The 25620-nt window shown below is 36.4% G+C and overlaps 1 protein-coding gene across 11 annotated transcripts in view; it reads left to right on the forward strand.

Moving 5' to 3' along the window:
- Nucleotides 1–25620, forward strand: part of BNC2 (basonuclin zinc finger protein 2) — a 512918-nt gene that overhangs the window by 418419 nt on the left and 68879 nt on the right. The window contains exon 1 of one of the 11 annotated variants that reach the window (XM_072655868.1): nucleotides 4–24329. The exons of the other annotated variants lie outside the window; for them this stretch is intronic. The gene's annotated coding sequence lies outside the window, so the exon portion shown is untranslated. Of the gene's footprint in view, nucleotides 1–3; nucleotides 24330–25620 lie in introns of those variants that run through there. 11 annotated transcript variants of the gene reach the window in all.

Raw genomic sequence — 25620 nt, forward strand, 5'->3', positions numbered from 1 at the left:
AGTTGTGATTGGCCATTATCAGTCACGATTGGTCATTGTATTGATTAGAATTCTTAATTTGTTTTCTGCGATCCTATTTTAGTCATTATATAATCCTTAAGGAGAAAGATTAGATTTGGTGAGAAATTTCAGTATTTTTAAAGCTAAAATATTGAGGGAGGGAGTCATCCTTGTAACAATTCTTAGAAGACTTTATACTATTTTTGAAAAAAATCTCATTGATTCAGCACCTTTGAAGATGTGGGAGAATCTATTAGACTGCCAGTTTAATGCAAAACAAACTAAACTTAAGCTAATTCTTTGCTTTTATAGGCCCAATTAGTCTTGTTTAATCTTTTTTTCTGATTAATTATTATACTTTTCTTAAAGTTCCTTAAAAGTCTATCCAGATGTTAGGGATATCCTTTCAGATATGTGTTTTTGTGACTACTGTAAAATCCTGGAAAACATTTCAGGGGTTGGTATGATGTTTAAATTTTGCATAATGAAATGTTCCTGATGAATTTTATAGATAAACATTAAGTGTCTATTAGATGATAGACAATAGGCATAGAAAGATGAAATAATATTGTCCTTACCTTCGAAGGATTTATACTGAAGGAGAAACATGTAGGATGATATGATATGTACACAAATAAATGTGATGCAGGAATATAATAAGGGCATAAGAGGGGTATAGAGAAAGTACTATAAGAAATTCAAGGAGAGAGAGAATTACTTATGTTAAGTGTGGGTTGCATGAGAAGCGAGTGTCTGACCTCAGTTCAGAGGATGAGAAGAGGAACAGGTGTAGTTGAGGGGGTTGGGGGTTGGGTCATGCTTGTGGTGGAAAGAGAGACCTCCAACAAGGCAAGAGCAAGCAGACCAAGGTAAGTGGTGCAGAAGCCAGAATGCCACTGTTTGACTGTTGCCAGAGAATATATAAAAGAGGGCATCATAATGCAAGAGAAGTTGCAGTCACATTTTGGAGGGCCTTAAACAGACCCTTAAATAGACTTAAATAGATAACATATAGAACTGGGAATCTATGTTTTGTCCACTAGGCAACTGGAAACCACTCTTCATTTGTGAACAAGGAAAGGACATTTTTGGAACGTGTATTCTAATTTGTTTTGAAGTTAAAAGTATTAAGTCAAAATTAATTGTAAGTTATGATCAAAACATTTTTGCAGTTTTCACTCATGGTTTTAATAGGTAAACCCCTCCTTCACCCTAGGCATTGTGATAGGTTCTTGGTAACCTTCATGGCCCTAACTATTCAAGTTAACAGTTTCCTCAGTCTGAGGACACAGGAGTTTTATGATCAGGTTTTTCAGAGGGAGCTTCTGTCCTTGTCTTTAAATATGAGGGAGAAGAGCTCCCAAAAAGGAACAGATAGCCTCTGTTTACTTAGGTAAGTGTTTCCAGTTACAGCACTTCAGATTTTTCAAGAGATGTCTTAAGTATAGTTAATGAGCCTTTAGGTGTTGGTGACTGCCCTACAAACTTGCTAAAATGTGACATTGGCCTCACAGCTGAAGAAACTGGGTTACTCTGGCTGTTGGTACAGTTATGACCTGGTAAGGAAAAGGGAAATTATCTAATTGAAGGTCTTAGCAGTGTAATAAAGGATGGACCTTATATTCTCTGAAAGAAATGTCTACCTTTCAACTGTAACTGATTTGGGGCTAAGAACCTGACCGATTATCTTTTTAAAAGCAGTCTCTGCAACTTTTCAATACTTTGCTCTCCAATATCAGCTTTTATGTCGTCAGGTTAATTGCTTCTCTTAATTGCTAGATTAAAATCTCCTTGAGGACAAAGACCGTGTTTTACCTACCTACCAGTGTGATGCTTTGCATATGCTTTGCTAGGTGCTTCATACATCTTTAGTGTGTTGCATTTTAAAATAATATTTTATTTTTTCCCGTTATCTTCATTTTTTGAGCAGATCTGTGTTGTCATGAGATTTAGATCCTAAGGGTTACAAGATAACATCGTTTCTATGAATCAGGAGATTTTTAACTTTAATTGAATGTGTATGTTTTCACCTTAATAGATTTCCAGTTCTAGTGTTGGTGCCATTTAGTCCTTCATATTGGAATGTTTTTTATTTGGATTCTTTACTCTGTAAAGCAAAACATGTCACCTGTGGGACTATTTGCATTATGGAACTATTACTAGAAAATACCTCTTGTATGCTGTAGGAAATATTTTATTGTCTGAAAGCAGGAAAGGATAGCAAAGACTTAAAGTAATGACATTGTAACTGAGGTGTCACACATGTCTTGGGAGCCTGGCAGCTGCTGGAACCAGATTAAAATGTAATTGAGAAATATTCAAGAAAGTAAAAATGCCTAAGAACATAAATAATGTCCACATGTGGTTTGCTAAGTAAATACGGACCCACAGGTCCTGACGTATGGTGTAGCAGCCTTAGTTTCTGCTTGAGTTTGACCACTACTCTAGATTTTACTAAGGGATCTATATATATATTTTATAAGGGATCTAGATCTTAGAATGTTCTTATTTGAGGTTGAGATATTTTTAGGAGCATTCGGTATTACTTTTTAAATTTTTATCTAGAAGTAGAAAAGGGTGAAATACCCTTAGCCCAAATTTCCACCAGGTAGAAAGATTGTTCTTCCAATTGCCAGTGTTAATTAAGTAGTCAATAATATCATGATATATATTGAACGTCTTGCAAATGGCAAGTGTAGTGTAGTGATTTCAGGGAACCTTTTTCTAACATGTAAGACCTCTGTGATGCTAGACAAATCTCTAACCTCTCTGCCTCAGTTTTTCTTTCTGTAAAATTAGGATACTGTTTGAGCTACCTACATGAGTGAGTTATTGTGAGGAAAATGCTTTAGGAAATCAGGATGGGTGGTGGTTTAAATCTAGGCTTTGCTACTCACTAGTTCTGGGATCTGTGGCAAGTCATTTAATCTGAGTCTCAGCTTCCTCCTTGGTAAAATGGGCATGATACTATGTCAATTAATTACCAATCGTCAGATACTTATTAAGTACCTACTATGTGTCTGTCCCTGGAGAGATAAGTACAAAAAAATGAAACAATGTCTATTGACAAGGAGTTTATATTCTACTAAGATAACAAGTACATATAAAATATGAATGGCATAAACATAATATTAGTAAATACAAACATCCACAAAGTAGCCAAATACAGGTTTGTTTGACAGGGTGGATAAGAGTAAAGAAAGACTTTGTACAGAAGATGGTACTTGATCTACTTCTTAAAGGAAGAGGACTCTAGGAGTTTGAGATGAGAAGGGAATACACCCTGAGCATGTTGTCCAATTGGTACAAATGTATGGAATTAGGAGATGGAATGCCATGTGTGAGAAACAGGGAGAAGACCAGTTTGACTGGATCACATAAAGTGGAAAGGGGGTAGTAAAGTCCAATAATGTTTCTGAAAAAGGCACCCGTATTGTATCTCTTTCTACCAGTGCTTAGATGAATGGTTGCTGATGAAGATGGTGATCTTGCTGTTGAACCTTCTTTGTACTCCACCTTCATGGGTTATCTGTTCCAAAGCCTCAACATCTGGTCCTAGCTGATTCAACCTTAGAAGTCATCCAGGACCACATTGGGTTCTTGATTTGTAACCATCCCATCATTTCCCCATAGCCTTCCAGTAGGTGGGCCCAGGGTACTGGTATTGGTACTGGTACCGGAGGCAAACTTAGACTTCCTGAATCCAGGTGGAAAGATTGGTATGAATCAGTTTTGTAGGACTCTTTAAATGGAAGTAATAGAAAACTACTGGAGTTGACTGAATCATATAGTCAGATCTGTGCTTAAGGAAAATTGCTTCACTAGTAGTGTGTGTGTAGCATGGACTTGAATGGGGAGAGATGAATCAAGGAGACTGTTTAGGAGGGTGTTGCAGTAGTCTATGTAAGACATGATGAGCACCTACACTAAGGTGGTAGCTACATGAGCTGAGATAAGAGGTTGGAAGTGAGATGTTGTGAAGGTAGAAACAGCAAAATTTGGCACTTGATGGGTATGTGAGTGAGGGAGTTAGAGAATGCCAAGGTTACAAAGCTACCCTATAGAGATACTATGAGGAAAGCATTTTATAAGCTTGAATGTGCTATATAAAAATAAGTTAATAATATAATGAATGTAATTTAGATCATAAGAAAGATGTATAATTCTTCAGACATACAGTATTTAGCCTGCATAAACATACTGCAATTCTTTAAGTGTTTTTATTTTATCAGAATAGGCATATGTCATTGCAAAAATGTATTATAATGGAAAATCTTTGGCCATTCTTTCCATGGATGAGAATATACCAACTGAGATCTTTATTGATAGTTTCATGAATTGTTATGGCCAAAAAAGTTGGCCATTTAGTAGTTATTTTGCTGAGAATGAGATTCTCATTTCTAAATTTAACTAAGCTGATTCTCAGTTGAGAGCTACATTCTTTTACTAGGGCCATACTCGAAACTTTTTCTCTTTGATGTGGGACCTTTCTAAGCTCATGCTCCATTGTCATGCTCCTCAAGAACCCAGGGTTACCTTCATGTCACAATGTGGCAACAGAAGAATTGGATAGCTGTAACCTTAGAATTCATGCATTTCAATTTTGGAAGTCTAAAATGTCTGGCTTTATATTAATTTGTGGCAAGTATACAGGTTAGTGATTTTCCATTGTAACAATTTTTTTTGCATTGCTATATGTATATATTGTGATTAGATGTCATCTTACCTGTTTTTTTTAAAATTTGTATATGTGCTACAAATTTTTTAAGTAAGGGTACCCCCATTTCTGGATTAAATGAGCTCTTTATTTCAGTCCAGGGCTATCTCTGTGATTGAACTATCTTCCTGGGATGAGAAACCCCTTGAACTTAATAACTATCACTATAAATATGTTTAATGGGCTTATTGGCATGTTAAAAATTGTATAGGAGTGGCACATGGAGTGGCCAGCATAATTGCTAAATAATGGTACTTTAAAAATTTATAAAGGTAATATTGACTTTTAGTGTGTACATCTATATATTTTTATAACATACCAGTGATAAATATAAGGCATTAATAAATCATGCCATGTCTACCAGTGACAGCAATAGTGGAAAGTTGTCAAGGATCCATTACCTGCATTTCCCTATTTGAGTTAAAGCAGTCCTGATTAACTTCAAGGGGGTATTTTCCCTTTTTTACTAGGAGTCCTAGGAAGAAAAAAATAAAACTGTAACTGCCTCCCCCGCCAAAAACTTCACACACACACACACACACACACACACACACACACACACACGCACATCCATATCGTGTCAGTGTTTTTCACCAGCTGACTTGACTTCTAGTTTTGAGCTATCTGTAGTCAATGTCTAATATTGACTGATATATAGCACACCTATTATTCTTAACTGCCTATACACCCATGCATTTTGTGTTTCTATTTTTTTAATCCTTTAGAAAAATTAAAATGAATGAAAAATTCTTACATAGATGTAGCATTAAATAAATCAGACCAGACACACAGTCATTTATCTGTCTATTTGAGCGATATCTAGTATAGATATTGAAGCTGAGCGGGGCCTTAGGAGTCCACATATTTTGGTTCTCCTGATACATTTTGTAACACATACCTTGCCCCCTCAAAAAAAAATAATAAATCCTTCCTACCCTTGTCAGAAGAGAATGACATGACTTATAAAGTTCTACATGAACTGTGCAAAATATAAGTATATGCTTTTCTCAAATCCCTTCTGCATTTAAACTTCCTAGTACAAATGTTCTGTGGTCAAACTGGGGCAATTCTTTTTCATTCCTTACTTATGGCCTTCTCCATCTTGAACATTATTATAAGACGGGAGAACATTCTTGTGACTAATTCTTGACCTTACTTAAAAAGGGAAGTGGACTGGCTGTTAAGAAATCTAGGGTCTATCCTGGCTCATCCCTCCCTCACTGTTTGACCTTGGGCAAGTTATTTAACTTCATCAAGCTTCAGTTCCTCACTTGTAAAATGAGAAGGTTTGATTGAATAAAAGACCCCATCCAGTTCTAAATACACTTTGAGAAGCTTTATTGGTAAACGATAATTGATCATGACCAAGCTCCATCTATCTTGAATATGTTAGAATGTGCTTTCTATACTTTCTTAGTTTAGTCCAACTATTTTTTCACTGTGCCATCCATGAGAATATCTATATTATGTCATTATTACATGAGAACCAAATTTACAGCGTATGGCTTCTTTCTAAGTTCGTTGGAAGCATAGCTACTTTATTGTTGATAAAAATCTTAGGAGTTAAAGTCTTGTATTTTGAATTAAGCAAGTGTTCCATATGTCTTGCTAGGAAGAGTTGGGTTCATATAATTGGCTTTCTCAGAGCAGTGGGAAGGAATCTGAAAAAGGAAAGCCAAGGGTTTTTTTTCATTTTAATTTTTTTTTAGCTTTCAACATTCATTTTTATAAGATTTTGAGTTCTAAATTTTTTCCTCCCTCTGTCTCCTCCCCTTCCCCAAGATGGCATGCAACCTGATAGAGGTTATACATGTACAGTCTTAAACATAATGAAAACCGAGTTTTAACTATGGTTATCCTCTTAAAATTCATTTAATGAGAAGATTGATGCATCCTGAAAGGATCTGATTCATTAGCTAAAAAGTCAGACTTGGGTGATAGAAGGAGGAAAATAAATGACTAAGTAAAGGATCTCCTTTGCATATGACACTGTATAGTAAGTCTATCCCTCCCCTCCAAAACATATTTGACACTTCAGTTTTTAAGGGATTCAAAAATAAAGCACACAAATGGCAAATTACTCTTTAAACAGCATGCATGTGTGTGTGTGTGTGTGTACATATCAACAGAAATAGCTTTGAGTCTTTCTGAAAAATAATCTATAGATTTATTTAAAATATTCAGTAAAATTATTGTTGAACCATCACATTTTAGATATGGATGGATACTAGAGATCTTCTAACTGCCCTCTTGGTGCATAAGTACCTTCTATAACAGCCCTAATAAGTAACCCTTCATCTTCTGCTTTGAACTTTTCCAATGTCAAGGAACTTAGTGCTAATTAAAGCAGCCCATTCCATTTTTGACTAGTGCAGTTTGATAGGAGTTTCTTCATTATGTTGAACTAAAATGTGCCTCCCTTTAATGCTTCCTTCTGAATCCAAGAAGGATAAATGTAATTATCTGAAGGCCTTTACCCTCTAGAACAGTTCTTAACCTTCCACATGTTAGAGCCCTTTGGATCTTCAGAGGCAGCAGTCATTTACCTCTAAGTAGTTTCTTCCCCTGTCTAAAACTGTTCAGTTCATACATTTTTGTTTGGAGGAAGTTGGGATTACATGATTTGCCCAGATTCATTCATCTAGAAAGTGTCTGAGGTCAGATTTGAACTTAGATCCTCCTAACTCTAGGGCCAGTGCTCTATCCATTATGCCACCCAACTGCTTCTGGTTTATTTATTTAGTGCTCCCTATGTTATGATTCCAAGTTCCATTGTCATTCTGATTGCATGAAATTTCTTAACAATGAAAGAAGTAATGCTTATTTTAAAAATAAATTTAGATTTTTATATGTTGGATTTCCTTAAATCAAGGCAAACCCTTATGGTCTTATAAAAGACAGAATATGATAATAGTAATAACAGCTCCCATTTCCAAAGTGCTCTGAGGTTTGCAAAGGAGTTTCCTTTCCACCATCCCTAGAAGGAACGGTCATAATAACTGACACTTTTACAGCCTTTCACAATTTTCACTTGCACATGTTATATGATCCCCAAAACCCTATGAAGTAGATAGACTGGGTACTCTTTTCCCAGTGTTCCATAGATGAGGAAGTTGAGGCTTACTTTAAGTGTCTTGACTAAGATTGCTTACTATTCAGTAGAATGAATGAGTAAATGAATTAAGTAATGAAAAAGGCATTTACTAAGAGCTCACTGTATGCAAATTATTGTACTATCATGCACCAAGTATAGAAATAGGCAAGTAAGACAATACCTATAGAAGGTTTCAGCTGCAAGTCAGATGGAAAGACTGATCTCAAAGCCTTTAGGATGCAGTGCAAAGCATATAGTAATGCATCCTCTTTAATGTCATTTTCATTGATACAATCATATTAGTTTCTGATTTGGAACTTTTTGACAATGTCTAGGACTTGGGTGGCAAGAACTTTTTTTTCTGGGTCCTCAGTAGCTATGGCAGAGAGAGGGAAGGAAGGAAGGAAGAGAGGAGAATAGAAAGAGAATTCACTAGTCACTTTATATATTTCATTATATACTTTGATAGTTAATGAGCATTAACTGCCTTCTGTGAGGCAGGCTGACTTCATTCTATAAAGGAAAATACTGGTAAAGTGTGCGTGTAGTATGTATATGTGAGTGTGTGTGTCTGTGTAGATGTATATATGTGCAAATAAGTACAGGTAATTTGTTGGATGATCACTAACAATTGGGCTTCATGTATAAGGTGCTTGGAGTGAGCTTTGAAGGGAAACTAGGGAATTCTAAGAGGCAGAGGTGAAGAGGGAGACAGGGAGTTCAGCCTGTGCAAAGTCTCCCACAAAAGTGGGAGATGGAAGGTCATGTGTAAGAAGCCAACTCAGTTGACCTGCAGAGTGAATGAAGTGAAGTAATCTATAATAAGACTGGAAAACTAGGTCAGAGGCAGATTGTGAAGGGCTTTAAATGACAAAGAAAAGAGTTCGTATTGGATCCTTGTGGTAATACAGAGCCACTAGAGATATTAAGTAGTCCAGTGACACAATCTGATCTATAATTTAAGTATATGTGATCGCATCAATATAGTTATTTCCTGCAGTGGTTCAGGTCTCAGCCACAGAATCACAGAATTTGAATGTTAGAAGGAACCTCAGAGGCCATGTAGTCCAACCCATATATAAGAGGGATCATTGCTCTTATATACATACCTAATAAGTGGTTGTTTGGCTTCAACTTGAAGACCTGCAAGGAGAAGGAACTGTGATTTTCTGATATATACACATATATGTGCTCAAATAGACTGACTCAACCTAATTGCGTATCAACTGTATACATTGTCTGGACAATGGACGTTCTTTTTCCACTTAGTTATTCTTGTGAAGCTAGTTGGACTAAACTCTTTTAAGGAATTATGAATCGCATTTAAGTGGTTTTTCAGTGTTTCTTGGAATAATGTAATCACTATATTACCTACAAACATGATGATCTGGAGCATTCACTGTTTAAAGCAGGTATTCTTAAACAAGGGTCCATGAATTATTATTTTTATTTTAGCATTTTGATAACTATATTTCAATATATGTGGTTTCCATTGTAATCTCATGTATTTTTCAATTCACCTAAATACATGTATTCTAAATACCTTAAAAGGGTCTATAAGCTCCAGCAGACTGATAAAGGAGTTTACAACACAAAAATGGTTATAACCTCAGATCTATGTACAGAACTTCTTCCACTGGAATTCTGCTCTGAAGTCTTCTTAATTTCCATCCAGGGTCAGCTTAGGTACCATGTGAAGCTTTCCTGAACCTCAAATTTTTATTACTCTTTCTGCCCTCAAATAATCATGTCTATACGTAATTATCTGTTTATATGCTTTGTTTCCCTGACCCCCTGGAATTCAAGCTCCTTTAAATTTAAGGACTACTGATTATTTTGCTGTTATATCAATACCATGGGAACCTATACATAACAAGAACTTCATAAATATTTCTTGGATTGCATTGAATACGTAGAAAATTAAAAATAAAATATAAATTCTTTGGCATAGTATTTAAGACCCTTCACAATACTATCTCAGGCTGGTTTTCACCCTGCATTTCTTATATCCATGCCCCAACTAAAGCAAACTTCTTGCCATTCCCAAGCATCCTTGATCTTCTCCCAGATCTGTGTGTTTGTATACATTGTTCCCCTTCATCTTCATCTTGACCTTTTGAAATCTTTCATGCTCCAACTAAAGCAAACTTCTTGCCATTCCCAAGCATCCTTGATCTTCTCCCAGATCCGTGTGTTTGTACACATTGTTCCCCTTCATCTTCATCTTGGCCTTTTGAAATCTTTCTTGTCCTTCAAAGCCGAACTCAAGTGTTATCTTCCTCCATGAAGATGCTCCTTCTAATCTCTCCTATTCACTCCATTGCATTTTAACTTTTTTTTATATTTTTTGTGAATATTTTTAATTTTTATTTCATTTGTGGATATGTCCCCAATTCCCCTCCTTTACTATATTGTAGATTCTTGAAGTGATGACTGAGGTCAAATGTGAGTTCACACTGGGGTAGGCAGCATCACTTATGTCCCCCACTATGAGGCAACACCATTCCCAATATGCTTTCCACTTTGCCATCTTACCTTCTAGATACCCAGCACCTAGTATAGGACCTTGCAGTCTTTAATAAATGTTTCTTGATTTAACAACCCAGATTTTTCTCTCTTATGTGTAAGGCATAAATATTTAGAGGAGGCTTCTACGGTAGCCACTCAAAGCCTACTTTGATACCTCTGTACCTGCAGGAGTAGTGCACTAAATGGTAGGTGCTTAGTGGAATTAAAGTATGAAAGAGGTCTTTCAAATCACCTAAGTTTTCCAGCTGGCTGTATTAGTTCCTCAGGAAGCCTCGCATCAGTATATAAAATGTTAAAGTATTTCTATGGCTTCTGGAAGGAGAGGAAAAAAAAGACATTATGCAAATCCAGAGTTGGTGGTAGTTCAGCTTCCAGTAAGGAAGATAGTGATAATAATGAAGATAATAAAGTAGGAGATATAAAAAAATATTTACATTGTCAACTTTGGGCAAGTCATAATCTCATGTGCTATTCATTCCTATAATAGGCAGGATGAATTAGATGGTCCCTACTCCAAATCAGTGACTGTAGCTTTCAGAACCAGAAGCTATTAATGATCATTTAGTCCACCTATCTCATTGTATATGAAACTGACCAGAAAGAGGAAGTGAATCTGTCATAGCTTTTAAGCAGCAGAATCAAGATTTGAACCCAGGTCTGGACTCCATTTTCAGGGCTTTTCTGCTATGCCAGGTTCCCTCTCATCATTTCCCTTTGTTTAGGCCAAAAACTGATCCCTCTTGCAGCTTGTGATGTTAGGATAGCATCTCTGTTAGTTAGGCATTGAGGAAAGTGTGCATTGGCAAGAACAGACCAACTTTAAAGAGTTTCTCTCTTCTCCTCCGATGATTTTAAATAACTCCTCAGTATTTCTCACTTGTTGAGGCAACTTTACCCCATACTCTCATCTTTGGAACTCTCATCTGCAACTAAAAAGCATAAGAAAAATACAACTGGTTTTGCTATTATCATATTTATTATTTATTTATTATCATAAATATTTAGGTGTTGAAAATCCTTTTAAATAATTAGAGAAACTGCTGAGTACAACTTAATCATCTTATTGAGATACCCATATTTAAGTCTTAAATGTCCTTAAGAAGGGGACAGGATACACAGCCTTAAATATAAAGTGCCTCATTCTTTTATTTGTAAAATATCTAGTGACATTAAGATAATTATTCTTAAGCAACACTTAGGGCAACGGTAAATTGTGTTGTAGTCACATTAATTAGGTTATTTTTAACAGTATTGTTCCAACTCTAAAGAAGAAAGCTGAAATAGCCTGTGAATGAATATTCATGAGAAAGGAATGAGACTATCTGATCTCTAAGTTGAGCTCTGTGATTCATTAGAAAAATAAAGTTCAGTCTATTTGATTTCTGAATATTTTCCCTGTACTAATGAAAAAAATGGCAGATTTCTACAAGGCTACAGAAATTTGCAGTTTCTTGCCTAATCAGAGTGATTTGACACCCTGAAAATTGTACTTAAGAAAAAAACAAGCAATCTTTAAATTGTGAAATGTCCCTGTTCTCAGCATCCTGGACACTGTGCCCATCTTGCTGTGATTTCAGTCCTTTATTTCCCATAGTATGTTTCTGCTTGGAAAACTTTCCCCGGGGACATTTTGGATTTCAGGAGATGATTAGTAGAAGAATCTAGTTTGGGGGTATTATAATGGAAACACACAGATGACACTACAATCTGTCCATTTTGGTATCAGCTAACAATTTGGACAAGGGTCCCTGCAGGAATAGATTGGAGCGGTTAACTAAAAGTTGGGGAGGATTATCTTTGAGTTTCTTTTATCCAGACAATCACTTTTCACTATTAACCTAGATAGTCAAATGTAATCTGTGTTATGGGTTTTAACTTTGCCCTTTCAAGAGAACTTCTGAGCTTTAGCCTTCAACTGCAAGCAAGAAATGGGGTGGTCTTTGTTGAGAGAGTATTGTGGCCAATCAGCAGCTATTGTCAGGAGTAAACTTGGGGGAAGAAATTTTAGAGGTCAAGATATATGTAGGGCATCTTCATGATACACCAAAATGCCATCATGTACTGATAGAAGAATATTTATCTAGGAGATTTAAGTTACTATCTATATTTTCTGAAAAATACTTTCTGATATAAGCTAGTGGTATTGGTTATCACCTCTTGAATTGACAGTGAATGCATTTTGTACATGTGCATCCAAAACAGGATCTTTATGAAAACAAAGAGTTTTAATCACCTAATTACAGTTTTTCTTGATAAAATTTTAAAGTAAAAATACAGTAAAATAAAAGCAGGGGAGCCTTAAATTTATTTCATGATCTAAAGTAAAGGTGATCTCTGGGAAATGTTTTCATAACAACCCTGCAATATTCTGAATGTTATTTGTGCTAACGATAAAGAATGTCATCTCAGCAGTGCCTCTAAAATCTGATCTACATACTAAGTTGACTTAACACTCAGTGTTTCAGTTTATCCATGAAGATTTTAGCAGCAGTTTGTTATGACTAAGTTCTAATGATGATGACTTCTCATCATTAATTGAGTAGACTTCATGGATAGCTTCAGAGTTGGGGAGGGGCTCTAGGTCTGGCTTCTGCAATGGGTAGAAATATTATATATTCTTGAAAGATTTGAAGTACATTGCTTATTTTCGCAATAGACATCCATGTTTCCATAAGAAATCTTTTACAATCTGCAAGATAAATGCCTATTAAGATAACCTCAGCCTATATTTTAGGTACTTTGAGGAAATCAGAGTATTTTTTAAAAATCCCTTCTTCCCATAACTTCCAAAAATAAATAAATCATTGAACTGAATTGAAAATGTTCAGAAAAGACCTTCCCGGAGACAAGGGTATGTCATCACAGAGATGAAATGTTGGACTTGAAATCAGGAAAACCTAGGTTCAGATCTTGCCTCTTATATTTATAAGCTGTGGAACCTAGACAAGTCATCTGCTTTGTCTGAGTCTTGGTTTCTTTACCAGTAAACTGGGGATAATAAGAGCCACAGCACCTATTTCTCAGAGTTGTTGTAAGGTTCAAATGAGATTGTATAGAGTTAGTCAATTAAAAAGTTAGTCAATTAAGTGCCTTCTGTATGCCACACACTGTGCCCAGTGCTGTAGATACAAAAAGAGATAAAAGACAGTCCCTGAGTACAAGGGGTACACAATCTAGTAAGTAGGTAATCTATATACAGAGTAATTAGGAAATAAATAAGAGGGAAGACACTAGAATTAAGAGGTGGGGAAAAGGCTTCCACTGTGAATGGCTTCGATGTTTTTTCTGTAAAATTTGAGGCAAGGTTCTTAGCCAAGAGGCTAGGAGATGTCATGGGAGGCTTGAGATGGATGAAAACTTTTGGAAGATACTGTGAAGAGTGAGAGAGTGAATTGATAAGGGAAATAGAGTAGGATTGCCTGACAGCAGTGAGGGCCCAGTTGGGGTTGCATAGCATAAATTTGTGGCAGTCAGAATAGTTTTGTGACTTTCTCCAACTTTGTTCAACATCACATGTAGGAACAAAGGTGGCAACGATTGGTAGGAGTCATCCAAAGCTGAAGGTTGGCAGGTAACAATCTACAGACTAAATAAGGATGCTAAGTATATAAGGAAACAGGATAACATACAGTCGAATTGGTTCACCCAAAGGTCAAGATGGGAAAAAGAGGAGAACAATTAGTACAAGAGAGGTGCCCTGGGAGAGAATTGAGGTCTTGAGGAATTCGAGGACATGGTATGGGTAAAGAGTAGGCTTTACTAAGGGAAGGCAGAGGAAGAGGTAAAAAGCCAATAAATCATGGATGGATAAGAAGATTTTAGAATTCTTGAACATGAAGGTGATATATTTGAGTGTGATGGAAGATCCAGGGTAGGACCATCTTTATGTGTGACTATGTTCCTGTTATTGGTGGCTTAAAGTAATGAATGATTAGGGTATTTGAAGGAGAGTTAATATCTATCTTGAAGTCTTCAAGTATGAGGGCTGGAGTCGGGAGAGTGAAAAATTATGCACCACGTACTCACATTTGACGCATTGAGAAAGAAAGTGAAAGTGGTTTGTAAACCACAGCTACCAGAATTTTAATTGGGTGGTAAAGATGTTGAATGCATGAACATTGAAGGAGGAGAAATTACTGAGCGATGGAGAGGTGTGTGTGTGTGTGTGTGTGTGTGTGTGTGTGTGTGTGTGTGTGCATGTGTGTGTGTGTAGCAGTTTGTGAACCTTATCCATTACTATTGGATAATCTCAAAAACAAACACAAAGGTGTAATTTAAAGATATAAAATATCCTAGCTTTTCCTTCATAATTAGGATCTATTACTTATCCCATTTATTTCCTGATTATCTTTCTGAAATAGCTAAGAGTAAAATGTTGCTATTTTAATCTTATAAAGGATGAAGAAATAGGTAATTTATCTGGAAGACAAATGTCATAAATTCTGGGCTGGAAATGAAGCCAAAGTCATTTAATCCTCCCTTCCTGTCTTTAGGTTCAGCTCCACCTACTTTTTAAGAAATTTAGTTGGTTGACTATTCACATATTAATTATTTCCAAGGATGGAAGTGCTAACTAAGTACTTGTGTATTCTGTAATGACAATAATTTAGATGGCAATGAAACACCACCCTCATATCTGTGGCATTGGTCAGGGTTCTTTAGTCTATTGCAACTTTCTTCCAAAGAATGCGAAGCACTTTCATGGGTATTATCTGACTTTTCCCCCCACAATACTCTCATAAGTAGGAGGAATCATCATAGTGATAGAGAGATACAGAGATATCAAATAGTCTATGTCAGAACCAAATCCAGAACTCATTTCTCTTTGCTTTCCATCAGAACTTGGAACAGTAGATTTCATTGCTTCCAGAAGTTTCTCTGCATCCTTTTTTGTTTTTAGAACAGTTTTTTCAGTTGAGTCCATGAAAAAAAATGTAGTTTTTAGTAGTCAAAAAACTTTTCAGATCTTGTTATGTAACATTCTGATAATTCAGAATTTTTTGTTTTCTTTCTTATAAAACTTTAAACCTGCTGCAGAGTTGGCCTTCGGGGAAAGCAAGGATGGGGAAAAAAATGAAATATCAGCTGTAGGTCTTTGAAAAGAATATGATGTGTTCTTCTCCTTAGGATTTGAAGCCACACATCACCAGGCACATGCATAGAAAATGAAAAATGTCAAAAAACACATTTCTGGAAACCCTCGAGAACATTTGCATACACACACTTTCTGTTGAGCCATTTTACGGCTTTGTTGTGTTGTATTATAGTAATTAAACAATGGTCAGCAGTGATTAAAGACAAAAGGCAAGAATAAAATCTCTTTCTAAAAAATTTAAGTAATGGCCTGTAGCTGTGCTATGCCCTTCTCCCTGCCTCCCTCTCAACCCCTCCAACCTTGGACATAACAAAAGAATGGTCCTAGGCTTTCTCCGTATGTTGAAATTGACATCTGAAGAAAAAAGTGGAACCATGTTGCTATGTTACAGACGCTTTCATTTTGAATACTTTGACTTGGATACATTTAAGATCTTGACTCTAAAATGAAACATACTAGAAGTTCTACTGAGTGGAATACTCTTTAGAAAGAATGAGCTCACCTACTGGAAAGCTCCTAATGACTATTTGAGAGAGAAACAGATTCCTAAGACTCTAATTACATATAGGTCAGTTTGGAAGAATATATTATTAGAAGCAGAAGGAACTTTAAAGGTGTGTTTTATATGTGTGTACCTATATACATATTATAGATTCTAAACCTATTTATATAATACACAACTGTGTGTGTATATGTCTATAGATATATATATACACACACATGTATGTGTATATATGTCTATAGATATATATACACACACACATGTATGTGTAGACAGCCTCAGTTCAAGGAATCCATGATATATTGATATGACTGCCCTCTTCAATGGTAAAAAATGCAACTAGTCTATATCAATTCATCCCATACAACTTGTGTCTATGTCCTCCCAAAAATATTCCAAGGAGGAGCAAGATCTTCCTCTAGCCGTCCTGATGTTACCAGGATTGCTCTCAGTAAGTGACCAGCCTACTTCCTTTTCTGTCGATTGAACTTTTCTCTCATAACATTCTTTATTCTACTTCTGAGTAATACTTGTTGGTGATCTATTACCTTGGCATGGTATTTTGCATGTCCCATAATTTGCATTTCTTACAAATTAATATTCTGTCTTATACTCATGTAGCATCACCAGAAAAAATATTGTTGGTTTAAGAACAAACAAACAAACAAAAAACTAGGTATTTGATTCAGAGAGAAATTTGGGATAACTGTAGACACTGTACATTTTTCCAGATATAACCCATTTTGCTTCATGTTCCTGTTTAATTCTGGGCTCGACTAATTATCTATCCATAAGAGGCCAGCTCTTTGAGTTGTCTGTAGAACTGCATATCATAGTCTGAATAAAAGGCACTGCTGATTCAATTATTTCCTATGTGAATAGTTTGAGCAAACTCTTTTGAATGGTTGTGGATCTCCTTTAGGAAGTTCTGAAATGTGTCAGAGCTTGATGCAATTATCATGGTTTCATCTATAAGTGATGGCATCTAAAACACCTTCCCATCTATAGGAATCTCTTTTCCTCTGGACTTTACCCTTGAAAACCTCCATGACAGTGAAAAACGTCCTTGGAAAACATGTCTCCCTGTTTTATATCTGAGTAAATAAGATTCTTAATGTTATGAGTGTTACATTTTTCAAAGAATCTTTTATGACTTTGAAATATGCATTATGAGTTCCTCAAAGGCAGACACTTAGCCTTTGCCTTTCTCTAGCACTTAGCCCAGTGATTGGCACATAGGAATTTAATAAGTGCTTACTGAATAACTGATTATTTAAAGCAGTGTTTTATTCTATAGGATCGTTTTCTTATAGTCAAAAAGCAATAAATATAGGATATAAATAAATAACTGTGGGATGTTGAATTTTCATGCTTTTTGGCAAATTGTGTGCCTGAATAGATGTAGTTTATTATAGAATATAATTTGCCTTGGTGCTTATAGAGCCACTGGAGTTTATGAGTGATGTTGTCAGATTATGCTTTAGAAATATTAATTTGGCAGTTAGTTGTGTAGTAGACAGATTTGAAGAGGGGAGATAATGGAGGCAGGTAGATCAATTAGGAGATTAGCTGCAATAATGTAAATGAGAGGTGACAAAAGGCCTAACATGTTAATGGTGAGATGAGTGGAGATGAGGTAGGAAGGAAGGAAGAAAGGAAAGGAAGAATGGAGAAAAAAGAGGGGAGAAAAAAAAGCAAGGAGGGAGGGAAAGAGGAAGAAAGGAAGAAAAAAATGACCACTGTGTGCCAGGTACTGTGCTATACCTATTATAAGTATTATCTCATTTGATCTTCACAATCACTCTGGAAGGAAGTGCTATTATGATGTCCATTTCAAGTTTAGGAAACTGAGGCAAATAGAGTTTAAGTGAATTGCCCCGAGTCACACAGCTTGTGAGAGCTTAAGACTGAATTTGAATTCAGATCTTTCTCATTTCAGGCCCCGTGCTCTTATCCACTGTTCTGCCCATTTGCACAAATATTGGTGATTATGGAAGCACAACAAGTGCTAACTAACAAGACTTGGCAACTGTTTGGATCTGGTGATGAGAGAAAGAAAATAAAAAGTTAAGGGTGACTGAACTTGGGAACTGAGTTGACTGGAAAGATGGTAATGTCTTTGAAAGAAACAGGAAAGATTGAATGAGCTTTGAAGGGAAAATGATTTTTTTTTTGACATACTGAGTTTCAAGTTTGAGATGTCTAGGGTATGTGCAATCTAGTCTAGCTGTTCTTTGCATCTTAGTTTTATTTAGCACCATTTCTTTTTCTCCATGCAGCCATGTATCAGGGACAATCAGTTAGGCATTTATTACTTCCTGCGTGCCAAACGCTGTGATACACGTGCCAAATGGGATAGGTCTACTATCATGAATGGAGAATGGCCATCCTCCTTGCATTGAAGTCGTCAAGTATTAAAACATATGATGAGTTCCTTTAGAGGGTCTTATTGAACTTTTTGAATAAATTGTCTACCTCTTTATCCTTTACAACGCATATTGGCACATGAGCAACAATTATTTCCATAGTGGCCTTTTTACAAATGCTTATCATGAGCCTTGAAACATGAGATGTCCAAATGTTCTATGAAATAAATTTTCTTGATTTTGGTGGAAGACTATTCTAGAATTCCAGTCAGTTCCTTTATTTGCCTCTCCAATGAGTTATCCATTTAGCTACAACTTCCTCTGCCTTCCAGCTTCATTTATAGCAAGAATGTTAAGACTGATATAGTTTAGTTTCTCATATTTGGAAAACCAAAAACTAAATTAATATTTCTTGGTGGTCTAAAACAATAAGATCCATGATTCTTAGAGTCCATCTGCTTTATTTTCTACCAGTCTGCCAACATCACTACAGAACCAAAAGGCATCTATGTTGGATGGAGAGCCATTTAGCATTTTGCTTTGTTTCATGAATTGCCATGGCAAAGAATTCATTACCAGATGTCCAGCCAATTGGTGATAAGCCTCTCCCCATTTTATTTGACTCATCATAAGAAAGCATAGTTCATTGCTACAGCTATACATGAAAGCATTGTAGCATGGTAGAATTCTACAGGCATAACCCTCAAAAATCTAAAGCAACAAAATAGTAGAATCAGTGACTCTATATCTTTTTTCTCCCTCATCTCCAAAATGGAAGATTCGACCGTATTAAGAGAATAAATCTTTTTTTTTTTTTTTTTGCTTTGTCTTTTGGCTTGTGTTTATGGTAGGGTGGGGTTGGGGTAAGTTATTTTGGGTATACTATAAATTCTTATTCTTACTCCAGGCTTGGCCATTAGGTAAAACTTAGCAGGAAAGACAATCCAAATATTGAACAAACCCAGCCACATCAGTTGTTTTTAAGTAGAATCAATGCCTATAAAGAGTTCTTATAGTTTTATTATGCTACACGTGGAGTTCTACTAGTTGAATTCTCATAGAATGTTCCCAAAAAGAATCATTAATTTACCATTAAAAATGAGGTTTTTAATTACACTTAAAACATTTGTCTCAATAGACCCTACCAAAAAAAAAACCACCCTAATTGCTTTCATGGATTAATTTAATTTACTTATATACAGATAGTTGATACAGCTCATATAACACTGGGTTTAAAGTTAAGAAGACCTAGTTGTGAATCGTTCCTCTTGTACTCAGTAGCTGTGTGACCACAAGTAGGTCACTTCATCTCCTCTGAGTTTGTTTCCTTATTTCTAAAATGGGTATAATAGAACCTCTAGTACCTATTTCATATAGCTAAGAGGCCAAGGGAGATAAGTAGAAAGCATTTAGAAAAACTTAAAAGACTTTTAAAATGTAAATAATTATTATTCAGTATAATTTAAATTTAATTGTTTGAGATATTATTACTATCATTTTTCAATTTCTGATATTTTTTCCCCCAAAGTAGTGGTAAATTATGTGCGCGCGCTCTCTCTCCCTCTCTGTCTCTGTCTCTGTCTTTCTCTGTCTCTCTGTCTCTCTGTCTCTCTCTCTGTAGATGTGATTCCCCACACACAAACACACACACATATGGAAGAATCTTGATATTTCTTTTTTCTTATATTTTTTATCTTTCTCATGATTTTTTTCCCCATGATTTTTGTCTCCTGAAGTCATCTCATTTTAGGTCTCTTTTTTTTGCAGTAAGATCTATTGGTTTTGAAGCTTCCTTAATCCCTTAGACTTTGTCTGGCTCTGTCTTTTGCCTCTATCATACAGTAAGTACCTTGTAGAATTATTGGTACAATTGTTATATCCCATATATTGTGCAAGCTTTTTGAAAGCAAGAACCATGTGTCTCCCTCCAGCACAGGACTTATAAAATCATTGCTAAATGGGTATTGAGTTGAATGCTAGCTCCTTCATGACTCCCTTTTTGGTCTAGATCCTAACCCATATCTTCCAAACCCAGCTCACGCCCCACCCACTCTCACCACCTGCCAGCCTTCCCTGAATACTCTAATCCATATTGATCTTTTCCTACTCTGAATGAATATAGCACTGTACTACTCACTGGATTTAATCATATATTGTCTCATATTGGCAGCTAACTATCTCATGTTCTTGTATCTCCAATAAGACAGTAAATTCAGGTTCCATATCTTAATATTTATTTCATTTCCCTCACAGTACCTAATATTGTGCTGAGCACAAAGCAGATTCTCAATAAATATGTGTCAGATGAAATTGAATCTAAGTGAAATAAGAGTGAGATTCAAATGCCTTTTTAGTCCTTGGAAGGATGACATGTAAGGCACCTAACACAGTGCCTTATGTGGAGAAGGTGCTTAAGAAATGTTTGTTGACTTGCATTGAATTGAAGTACCATTGATAATGTCATTCCCTCACTCTACCCTAACACATGTATATCCACAAAACTAAGGTGAGAGAGGGAATACATACTCCTCTCTGGGCAGGTGAAGGATGAAGGGGAAGAAGGAAGCTAGGTGGACAAATCTTCTAAGGAGTCCCATTAGGAAAATTGGTAAGCAGAAATATTTGGGTTTCATTGCTAAATTGAATTAAACTCTCATCTTAATAATTCTCATAGGTTTTGATCCTTTTTCCAAAATTCAAATCATGTAGCAGTCCACCAGCTGCCATATCCATGGAAACATAAAGCAGCACCATGACAATATTTGTCCGTGTGTCAACACTAGTTTAGCAATAATTATGCTGAGGGAAAGACTAAGCAAGAGCATGAGAGGAAGGGGAAAGGACAGGGTGTGCAGCTGTTTGTTTACCATATTAAGGGACCCAAAGAATGGAAATGGCAAGTCTGAAAGAAATGAAAAACTGCAAGTGCATACCACTGAATCAGCTGAATGATTCATTTCTGTATGGCCTCCCTCCCATCAGTTCTGATACTTGAAAACTCTAGCAAGAGGAGAAATTCAACCAGAATACATCCCTGGGAAGCAAGAAGTCTTCCTTCTGAAGAAAGCTTCTAGTCGTCTTACTTCTTTCATGCGGGACTCGGCTGGGGCTCAGTGTTCTCTTTGGTCTTATTTGAATAGTATTTTATCAGTCAGACAAAATAATGTTCAACTATTAATATCGTTCTGCTAAAACAGATTAGAATAAAGATTTAATGTTCTACTTTCAGTGAAGGGCTTCATTCCTACCATGCAGTGCTGTGATAAAATGGAAACAAATGAGGCAGCTCAAAGTTATGACTCTCCACGGTTTTTAGGTCTCTCATACATTTTTATAAAACATATATCAGAACTTCTGAATTGTTAAATTAGGGTTTTTTTTATGAAATTGTGTTCCAATACAGACTTGAGAGGAAAACTCCATGTACTTTTAGGCTTATGGTATTCCGAAGTAGCTTGTAAGCAGTGTAGCCTTCCTGCTAATATCACACCCTCTGTTCTGCTCCCGGTGGAGGACAGTTTGTCAGCAAGGCACTTTTCCTAATTTGTCCCTAGGATGCATGATGTCTCTCTCAGCTTACCTTTGCAATTGGAGCTAAGTGGAAAACTGAGTTTTATGTGTCTATTTTCCCATCTGTAAAAGGGGACTATAATGTGTACCATGGTGTTTTGTAATGAGTAATATGAGATCATCTTGTCCTTGGCAGACTGAATTTTATAGAGCTCCATGGGAATGAATACAGAGTATTGTCATTCTTACTTACTTTCTACCCTTTGTTGGAATCAGAGAAGAGGTTTTTTTTCACTCTTGTTTGTTTGGTTTTAAGCAACAAGAAGTAAGCTTTGGCTTAGATGGGTGAAATCATGATACCCTAGTTGTTGGTGAGAATTTAATTTATATGTGCCTAATGCTGATAAGTGGGATCAAATTAAACATCACTTAAAACAGGTTATAGTGGACTTCTCTCAAATGACATTGTCCATCAGTAATACCAGGAGGGTAAATGGGGTGAATATTCATCCTGGTATGTGGTGAATTAAGTGCACGATGTGCATTAGCAGTAATGGGAACTATACGCCTCATTCCTCATGCACCAAGCTGAAAATTTACCCCAGCTTGAAATGAAGTTGGATCACCAAGTTCCATGAAATAACAGGGACAGTGTTATTATTCTTGTCTTAGGAAATATAAGTTCTGTCTCACCAATTATAAGTGACCAAAAATTGATCACCTTGATTTTCCTTCTGAGTCTGAGACAGCTGTCCATAGAGTAGGGCTATAGAAAGCCAAGGTGATCTGTGATGATTAATTGGATCCCTCCATTTCTAGCATGGAGTGTTTGGAACGCTGTGACAGCCTATTTCAACTCTACTGAGTTTACTTTGCATTAGAACAAATATCCCTAAACACATTAGCCTTCCAGCATAGAAGTGGAAACATACAAGGCAGGAAGCCTATTGAAGTCTTTAGGGAAATCTTGAGTGCTTTGGGAGTGATTTATTTTCTAAGGGTTTGAGTTAGAGCAGCTTGAAAGAAGATGGGAACATTCAGGAAAGTGGGGAAGGAAATTCACCCTTTTCTTTTTTCCCATCCAATAAATATTCTCTCTTCCTCCCCACCCCCCAAACCTTCATAAGCTAGGATTGGCCACTGTAGAGAAAGCATAATACTTTGTGAACTGGTAAGGCCACTGAATGCCTAATACACTTTTTTTCTTTTTTTGCAAGCTGCATGGATGAATAGTTAAGCCTACAAGATGAACCCATCCAGTGGCATGACTTGGGTTACATTATACTTTGACTAGAGTGAACACTCATGCAGATATAAATCTAATCTTGCAGGGTTTTGCGCCCTAAGTTCAGGAGCGTTACAGCAGCTGGAGACCTCGGCCGCTGAGCACCACATGACATGCTGCTATTGCTCTCAAGCACTCTTTAGTAATTAATGGTGCTTAACAAGCATTCCTGTCCCTATTTTACAGATATGAGAGAACTGAGATAGAAAGGAGTTTCTAAAATAGTTGCCTTCCTGGTCAAGTCAGAATCAAAAGTTGAGAATTCTGGTACAATCAAGTGTCTCTCTCTCTCTCTCTCTGTCTTACTTTTTTCTCCCTCTCTTCTCTGCCTTTCTTCCCCTCGCTTCTCTCTCCCTTTTCCTTCCTTTCTCCTCCTCTTCTCTCTCACCTTTCTTTCTAATTCCAAAGTTCACTTTGTCATATCCATTGCCTGTCTAAGCAGAGACTGAACATCCTAAGATGTTCTATTTGAAAGCTAAATTCTAGAATTTGTCCGGTGAAAAGTTACAGGGCGATATTAAGACATAATCTACGTGTTTGTGTTTATTGACTCATAATTATTCAGGAAATCACTAAATCCTTGGGTATCCTTTTGGTTTAAAAAAAAACTCAAAACATTCTTGCCATCCTCTCTTTACTGCCAGGCCGTAGTTCCAACCACAGGGATGTCTGGTCTTGAAAATTCCACCATCATTCACTTTTCCACCATAGACAATCATATCGGGTCATCAGAATCCAGGCAAAGCAGGCACCTATATCTCAATGCTTCTTCCTGATTTCATGAAAATGTGTCACTTGACAACTCATTAAGTAGTAAAAATATCTTCATTCTCAGGCTGTGTTTATTCTTATGTATGAAGTAAGAATGTAGAGTTATTGGTACAATTAGAAGTAACAAATGAATTCATTTTGCATCTAAATATATACCCTCAAAACATATTTTGAAATCAATTGCTAGATTATTAAATGGAAGTTCCCTCATGTATATTTTCAAGGAAAACAAAAAATTCTCACATTTAAATTTTTAAGTCTAATTCTCACCACATTAAAGTTAAGCAATTTAAGACTTAAACTCAGTTAAAACAAATGGACTTGGGCCAGTGTGGGTTATTTTAAAGGACTGGGAGGCCCTGACTTGGGCATACACAAAGATAAATTGTGTTTCTCTTATAGGAAACGTTTTTGCTCCTCTCTTGTATTCCATCAGAAGGATTGTAAAAAGACAAATAAGGTCTGTATGTGCCAACTAGCTCTGTTTTTAATACGTGATTATTTTATTGGAGAGTACATTAATTAATCCTGAAATAAGATCCTATGTGACATTCAAAGTTGTGTTGAGTAGCTCAGAGTTTAAATATTTTAGTTTTACAACTCTGTTACGCTGGCAGCAAACAATGGTGTCTCAGTGAAGTCAGCATATGAACGCGGCTTGTAATGACATCTGGAAGCCTTGTTTTATCTATAAGCACAGTTGTAGACAAATGAAAGCAGACAGATGTAAGGCTGGTGTGGCATCTTCGCCTCAAGCACTCTCTGGCTGTACATTTTCCAGTGTGTCAAAAACAGGGAGCTTTTTTTTTTTTCGGTGGAATAAAAACATTCTGTCACATCAGTACACCAACTACTGTGCTGCCTTCTCGGAGCTTTGAGGTGTAAAAGGGCAAATGTTGTTCAACTGTTAACAGGAGACTGAATTTGGAGTGGATGGGAGCTGACTCAGTGTCAGGTGACAGGTCACAAGGGCAAAACAGACTAGGGGTACCTTCTAAGTAAGGGTACTGATTTTAAAGTAATTGTTTTCCTTTCGAGTGTGATCTGATACAGTTAGATATGGGGAAGGTGTTTTAGAATTGTGCTTAGGTGTTTGTCCTCATCCTTAACCAACCGAGCCAGCCATTCCATTATCCACCAATCAACATTACCAACCATTTTTTACATAGTAACTCACATTTTTACAGTGTTTTAAGGTTTACGAAGTACTTTTCTTACAACAACTCTGTGATGTAGGTAGTGCATTTTTTTTTCTCATTTTGCTTGCCCAACATCTGCTAGTTGGTAGCAGAGTCTGCAGAATGCTTAGCAACCCTACTAATTTATAATATTTTGCTCAGAGTCATTGTTCTCAAGGTGTAGGGGGCAATAGTACCAACGCTGGAGTAAGGAAGCCCCGCGTTTAAGGCCAGCCTTTGAAACATAAAAGCTGAGTGGCAGAGGACAAGTCCCTTACCTTCATGGTGCCCCAAGCAACTCTTAAGTTATAACTAAATTGTTCATCTGTCTCCATAAAAGAGTGTCCCCACCAATCAGAGGTCACATTCCCCCAAAATCTTCTATTTAAATAATTAGAAATATTATTGTATATAATAGCTGCCTATATACAGTGCTCTTATAGGCAAGTAGGTGATGCAATGGATAGAATGCTCACATTGTATGATGTTCTGTTACACCTCTTTTTGTCCCTTTTACTTATACAAGCCATTATTTTTTGCCATTATGTCAGATCATCATACTTGCTTTAAAAA

The sequence above is a fragment of the Notamacropus eugenii genome, chromosome 1, assembly GCF_028372415.1.
Source record: "Notamacropus eugenii isolate mMacEug1 chromosome 1, mMacEug1.pri_v2, whole genome shotgun sequence".
Taxonomy (NCBI): Eukaryota; Metazoa; Chordata; class Mammalia; order Diprotodontia; family Macropodidae; genus Notamacropus; species Notamacropus eugenii.